Source organism: Peromyscus maniculatus, chromosome 2 (assembly GCF_049852395.1).
Source record: "Peromyscus maniculatus bairdii isolate BWxNUB_F1_BW_parent chromosome 2, HU_Pman_BW_mat_3.1, whole genome shotgun sequence".
In the NCBI taxonomy this organism is placed as follows: Eukaryota; Metazoa; Chordata; class Mammalia; order Rodentia; family Cricetidae; genus Peromyscus; species Peromyscus maniculatus.
This window is the reverse complement of record NC_134853.1, coordinates 78,748,215-78,755,860: the sequence shown is the minus strand read 5'-3', so window position 1 is coordinate 78,755,860 and position 7,646 is coordinate 78,748,215. Positions and strand designations below refer to the sequence as shown.

General features: G+C 45.2%; 1 long non-coding RNA gene across 1 annotated transcript; it reads left to right on the top strand.

Moving 5' to 3' along the window:
- Positions 1-247: 247 nt before the first annotated feature.
- On the top strand, positions 248-6,884 carry LOC143271655 (uncharacterized). Its single transcript, XR_013048858.1, has 3 exons — positions 248-402; positions 4,212-4,241; positions 4,321-6,884. It is a non-coding gene; the product is annotated as an uncharacterized LOC143271655 (long non-coding RNA).
- Positions 6,885-7,646: the final 762 nt, after the last annotated feature.

The window sequence follows — 7,646 nt, the reverse complement described above, 5'->3', positions numbered from 1 at the left end:
ACCACACCATACCAAACCACACTAGACCATACCATGCCATGTTTTCTTCTTCACAGAAGCCAGTTGGGTTAGAGAAATCATAATACCTGACCCTAAAATGAAGAACAAGGAGAGTGAAATTGGTTAGAAACGACAGTGGCCATGGGCTCAATTCCTACAGGCAAATGTAGAATCCTTGGCTTCCTTTCTAGAATCTTCTCCTTATGCTGCCTTTAAGGAAACAGGTCCCAAGATTCCGGTGATCCCTGGGGATGGGTGGGATGACATTATGTTGAATGGTAGGGAGGATGCAAATGACCAGGGCTGGGAGTTGCTGGACTGGTAGTTGGTCATTGTCTGAATCTTACCACTGACATTTCTAGGAAAGAATTTGGCCTTGATAATTTTGGCTGCAAAATATTGGTAAGATAACTCCCCACTTTCCCATCCCATGTTCATCTCCTCTGGGGCAGAGGAAAACCCCAGACAGCAGCTTTCTGGTAACACAAATAGTTTCCCATAACCATGTACTGTAAATTACAAGCAGGACCCTCTTCTTTCTCTTCTTCTTTGTTTTGTTCCCTGAGCAATATTGTAAGAGTCTATGCAGTCTCATGAGGGACTTGGCTGGCAATCAGTGGAAGACGCTATTCCTTTGGCAGCAGTTCCGAGTGACTAGACTAATGTATTCCTTTTTTGCTCAGTTTCTGCAAAATTGCGTTATGGTTCTACACTGCTGAGCGATTGGAAGGGGAAACCAAAGCCAAGAGAAAGTGAAGGCGTAGTCTGGCAATGCTGCCTAACCAAGCAATGTGACTTTGCCAGTCACGAGCCCATTCACGTTAGCAGAGCCACTGCTGTTTCCTTGGGATGTGGCTTCTTTGTAGTCAGTGGGGCTCAGGGTCTCTGCTTGACCAAGAGGCAGCTGGGGCTGTGATGAATCTGTGGAAGGAAAATAAAGTTGGGGGCTAACTTCATTTTCTGGGTCCATGCCCCTTATCTCCACCTTTGATCTCGCACACCTTGACTTTCAAACAAAGCCTAGCTCAAGTGAACCCGAGAAACAAGATGGATGGTGGAGCCTTCCTCCCTATCTCGGAGGCATAGGAAAGGGGCGTTTAAACTCCAACACTATCTGAGACAGACTAGGAGTCTTCCCAACCATTTCCCCCCATGTCTTGTATGCAACGGAGTTGTCACGGGGAGGGAGTGGGTCTGTGAGACTGAGCCTCAGTTTCCCTAAGTTACATTATTGGGAGATGAAAATACTTCCTCATCTGATGAAAGACAAATAGGCCTTGGCCATATCTCTTTCCTGCTTGGGGCAGTTTCTGTATGTTCCTGACAGTTAGGGCTTGTTAACTTCCTCTGGCTTTGTTTTCTGAGATAGTAGAGCTTTTTTTACTAAGAAAGATTTGGCTAAGGGTGAAGTTTGGATCAACTATGTGTCCTCTGTTTTCAAATTCAGAATTGTGATAGGGAGCTGGGAAGGGCTGTCAGCGATCCAGGGACTTTGGAAACGTAAAGTGAACTGGCTTTGAAAACCATTGTCTAAATGCTTTGCTAAGCTGAGCACAAGGCTGGAGAAGCTTTGTATACCACCATTAGTTACCCCTAAGTCCCTAAATTGGTGCTATCCCATAGTCTGCATTCATGAGTACTGTGGAATGAAGATGTAAGTGAACCCGCTTGCTATGACAAATTAGGTGATTGATGTAAACTACAGTACCAGGGCTGGGGATGTGGCTCAGCTGGTAGAGCCTATTGTGAATGCAGGCCTGGACTTGACCCCCAAGAGCTGATTAAGTCAGGCATGATGGTACATACTTATAGTCCCAGTACTCACGGAAATGGAGGCAAGAGTATCAGAAATTCAAGCTTATTCTTAGTTATACAGCAAGTTTGAAGACAGCCTGACATCCACGAGACCTTGGCTCAAAACCAAAATATAATATCGCCTGAAGATAAATTTCCCCAACTGCTTTTTTTAACATGTAAAGTGTTTTTTAATTAATGTATAATAATTAAATATATTTGTAGGGTACACAAATATACCCCTCAAAAGACCACGACTCTAATGATCATGGTTTCCTCTGATGGTTGCTTCTTGGAACTGAAGCAGAATCTTCTTAGATTGGGATAAGATTGAACAATCATCTCCCCAAATTCTAAGGTCTTGGATTCTGATCCTGGCTTTTCTGTTTTTAATTCATTCATACAGCCTTGGACAAATACTTCTTTTCTTACGATCTTAGTTTTCTCATGTATAGACAAGGGGTTTACTTTTCTCAGGCCTTTCCAGCAACAGAAATTAGGGAGAAAGAAGAAAATGATATTCAGTTGGGCATTTTCAAATGAGAGTTTCACCACCCCAAATACCTCCATTCCTTTAAGAACTCCATCCTACAGGGTCATGAAAGGGGAAGAACTAACTAGCTCTGCCCCTCACTGGCTGCTGCACATAGGAGAGCAGGCTCTGCACACTGTCTGAGCAGCACACTAGAGCTGATCCTGTTGTCAGGGACACAGGTGAGCTGACCCTGGGGGTGTGAGGGAAGCAGAGCTGCCACCCTTCTCATATCCCATGCAGCAGTTGGGAGAGAGGGCCCTGCATCTCACCTGGGCAAAACATTAGAACTGGCCCTGGTGGTGTGAGTATGAGTAGGCTGGATCTGGGGACCTGAGAGCAGGAGAACTGGCCCTACTCCTTGCTGCAGGCTGCATTGAGTGAGCTAGCCAAGGCAGTGCTGGAGAGCTCTCTCAGGTAGTGACGATGAGGGAAAGCTGGTGGGCTGACCAACCCAACTACCACCCAGGCCCAGAACCAGGACTATGTGTTAACCCATCCCAACATCTGCCTCATCTACGAACTGTTGGAGCATGGAACTGTTAAGGGGACAAACCTACAGATCCAAAACATCAGGATTTCCATAATACAGGACAACAACAGGACATCCATGAGGAGTCCCAGTGAGAGCCCATTATCAATAGCATAGCAGAAGCCAGAGGCCTCGAGCCAGACCAATGACTCCTAGCAATGAACACTTGCAAGTGAATATGAGTGGACTAAAGGGTAAAACTGTGGGACTCAACAGGCTCAATGAGATCCTGCTCCTTTTTTTTTGTTAGGTTTTTGGTTTTTCTTTTTAATTTTGTGTTGTTTTGGTAGGGGCAGATTGCATGGGCAGAGGGTGGAAGCCAGGCGACAGGGAGATAAGTGGGGTTGGGGTGCATGTGGTGAAATCAACAGAGAATCAATTAAATTTGAGGACAAAACAAAACAAAACAACCACCAATGCCATCCCAGCTTTGAGCCGGAAGATGAAAAACCAAGTACAATTGTTTCAGAAGTTAGGGATGTGTTGGGATGCCAATAATCGGCACTTGCCTAGAGAGGGGTACATCTGCCCCCATGGGCTGACTCTAGGCCCCTCTGCCTCCTTATGCCTCTTCACTCTGGAGACAACCTGACATGAGGTTTAAGGCACAAAGCAGCTGAGGTTCTCCTCATAGTGCTCCGCATTCAGCTGTCACTGCTGCTGGCTGCAATCTAGTAGTTCAGATTGATCTCTGGCCTCCATCTTTTATCCTTCATCCCGAATCTGAGAGAAGTGAGAAGGTGTTTACTAATGCATCTATTCTCTGGTCCTTATTGAGTCTCTAGGAAATGCAAGTTTATCCGACTCATTTGTTTATTGACATACTTGTATTTATTTATTTATTTATTTAACCCAAGAGCTCATGTATCCCAGGCTGATCTCTAACTTACCTCGTAGCCCAGGATGACCTGGTCTATTGAAACTTCTGTGTGATTTAAGAGTGCTGGGATTATAGGTACGAGTGCTACACACAGATTATACAGTCCAGAGCGTTAAGCCTAAAGCCTCATGTGTGCCACGCTCTACCAACAAAGCTACATTCTTAACGCTCCTTCATTTGTGACTCCTTCCTTCTTTTGTCCCCTTACCCTATAACACCATGCTGTCCTTACCAACTCACCTGCTCCTACATGGGCAGCCCTTCTATTGCCTGTTTCACATGGAGATCTTGGCTGCACGTATAAAGCCGGGCCCACAGGGTTTTCAAACTCTACATTTCCCAAGGTCTAGTTAAATGGGGTCAGTCTTGGCCAGGTGAGTTAGGCTGGCCACTGACAGGGGAATGCAAAGTGGAAAAGGCAGAGTTTCAGTCTTGAACTACAGATTCAGTCATAATTACATTTTTTTTTTCAGAGATGGTATATTGGACTCATTAACCAAAAGGTCAGTACTATTGGCCCTGGAGGTAAAGATGTGGATATGTTAATGGTTTCTAACAGCTGTTCTTCTCATGTGCCTGCAGGATGCCTGGAGACATTAGGACATTGATACTGCAACTTTCCCCCCTATCATGAACGCGAGCTCGAGTTCTAAACTCATGTCAAGTAGATGGGAACCTACTGTCCCTCATCTGTACCTGTATCTATCTATATACCTCATCTATATCTATAGTCTTCCCCACTTTATGAGAAGTCTTGCTAAGATCTCAGCTCTCTGATTCTAGGCTCTCTTGTCTCACTGGTGATGATCATATTCGGGAACTGTTCAAAGACATCAGATAAAACTAGTAAGTGTGGGACCCCTAATATCAGAGCTCAAGTGGATAGAGGCCGAGGCTATTTCCAGCCAGCAGGGCCTGCAGCAGTCTATGTGAGGAGAATCTTATGGAAAGAGATCCTGCTGCGACCACAGTCTCCATCATCAAGCCCAAAGTGCACGGGAACAAAGAGGAAGTACTGAGGTTAGACACAGGATGGATCCACAGCAAAGCAGAGCATGAAGTGATGAATAATTCAGAGAAAGCGGGAGAGCTCAAACTGTGGGCAGAGATGAATGGCGGGCATCCTCACGTACCAGCAAGTTGGCAAGCTTTAGAGACGCCCTTAGAACTGGGCCTGTCTATTTTCTGGGCCTTGCTTCTGTGTGCGACTGAACTTCCTTATAGCATCTGATGATGTGGGCTGGTCTCAGAGCGGGACCCATCCAGGCTGTTTCCAGCGCAGTATAGGACAGACTAAAATGTGACCTGTTTCATGGCGGGACTGCGTGCTTGCAAACCTTGGGTAAGACGTGCTGAGACTGTCTGCGTGGAGACCGGAAGAGAAGGCGATCCCCAGCTTTTATTTTGTGTTCCTCCACAAGAGTCAGTTCTGAAAATTCAGAAACATCCTAAAAATTGAAGACCAATTTTGAAAACAAAACATTTCGTTACTTTGTAGGGAAATCTGCTGCCACACCCTCCTCTCTTGGCCGGGCCAAGCCTGTCTGCTCCCCGCTGTCACCATGTGCTTGGTGAAATCAGGACACTGGCTGAATTGGCAAATGAATGAATGTTGCAGGCATGGCTATGAGGCATTAATTTACACTGTTTGGGCACAGACACAGATGAAGGCCAGTTCATGTTTTAAAGCCCACTCATGGCAGAGCCAAGTGTGGAGGGATTTTTGAAGATGCTGTCTGATTCCACAGGAACGGGTAATCCAGGCTCTCTGTGTGCATTCCTCTCATTACAGGAGAAATCCCAAGTGGGGCTTCCATGCAAAGGGTCAGACTTGTTTCCAAAATATTATGAATTCCATCAGATTGACTTTTACCTCCTGAAGAGGATGGGAGGAGAGGAATTCGGTGTCTCTTTAAACATTGATATATCGATCACTCTGGGAGAAATAGATTGGGCTTTGAATAAAGGGGTGGGTGTGGAAAAAGGAGCCACATTCCTGTGTTACTATGTAGAGAACATTTTCGCGTTCACTATCTCATCCGATATGGAGCAGTTGTATAGATGCTGTTACTGCCTCCAGTTTGCAGATAAGGACACTGAGGTACCAGGCTGTCAGGCAGAGCCTACACTCGGAGCTAGTTTTTCTGACACTGGAGTCCACGTTATCCTAAGCGGTCACCCTTTCCTGCCATGTGCGGCAGTAACATAGGCATCTGAACATACAGGCTTTCATCTGTGAAGCACCAATGGGGGACGGTGGCAGATCTGTCTTTAAAATGATGGATGCTGTACTTCAGCGCACACTCTCTATTTTAGTTGACAGCATCACCTTGTGGATGAAAATACATCTGGTGTGTGTTTTTATTTGTAAATATATGTTTACTCTAGCGATTAGAGATAATGAGCTCAGCTATTATACTGTCAGTCAGAGTTGCTTGCGGAGTGTAACTTCTTTTTCCAGAGTTTATTTTATTTTATTTTTTTTTAGCAATCAAACTATTATATGAAGAATGATCGAATAACAATTCTCAATCAACAGATGAACGGAATGAAAGCTGCTTTGTTTCTGGTTATCTTGATTAAAATGTACTCTGATTTTCTTACTTAATTAATAACTTTTGAAGAGTGGGGAGTGAGGATTTATAGCAGTTGTGGTTTTGTGGTAGGAGGTAAAAGGCAACCCGAGGCAGCCACAGCTTCTCAGAGCCACACCATCTAAGGCAGAAGGACCTCAAGGCTGGCCTCAACATCTTGAAGACTGGCCATTTTAAACTCCCCTAACATCAGACTCCTTTCCCTTTGCACCCTCATCCCTCCCTTCCCTATTACTCCCCTCTCCCTTTCTTTTCTTAAGAAAAATCGTTTTGTGTCAAGAGCAAGCCAGCCAACACTCTAGCATGGAGTAGGAAAGGGTTCATGAGTTCCCACCTCTAGCTGAGGAGCCGTTGACCATAGAGAACTTCTGGGATAGGGTGAGTCGGTTTCTTTAATGGTGTGCCCCCGATAGGACAACCATGTTCCAGTGGATGATCCCACACCCAGGAGTGTATAGGGAGCATCAACTGGATTTGATGAGTTGAGAGAGAAAGGGGGAATACACATAGTTAGGGGGTGGTGAGGTAAGGGTGGGTGTAACTAGAATTGATAAAAAATAAAAACAAAAAAATACCCTAAAGAAGTTGTGTTTGATGCCTCTATATATATGCATCCACATTTCAGTGTGTGTGTGTGTGTGTGTGTGTGTGTGTGTGTGTGTGTGTGTGTGTGTGTGTGTATGTGTGTGTGTGTGTGTGTGTGTGTGTGTGTGTTTGTGCATGCTCTCAAATGCTACTACATTGGAGTGTGGCAGTCAGCAGATAACTTTGGGGGTTGGTCTTGCCTTCTGTCTTGTTTGGGACAAGGTCTTTGAGTCTCATCTCACCATAGGAGCTCTCGATTGCAGATCCACACTAGCTCCTTTGGCTTTAAGTGGTCCCAGGTCCTAATGCTAACACAGTGAGCATTTTACCTACCGACCCATCTCCCCAGTCCTTTTGTGTTTTAAAGATGAATTCTCACTATGTAGTCCAGACAGCTCTGAACCTGGAATTCTCTTTGTAGATGAATTTCTAAAGGGTCTTATTAAATAAAAAAAAAAACATGGAGCCAGATATAGGGGTGAAAGCCTGAAAGAGGTCAGGGAATTAGGGAAAGCCACAGCTAACCTTACCTCACCAACTCGACAGCTTCCAATGGCGAGTTACGTCCTGTCTACCCACACCTATGTGCCTTGCTGTTCTGCCACCTGATTTATTCTCTCTGTCCAGCTCTGTCACTTCCTGTCTGTCTGTACAGACCTCCAGACCTCTGTGGTTAACTAGTGTTGGAATTTAAGTGTGTGCCACCACACTTGGCTGTTTCCAGTGTGG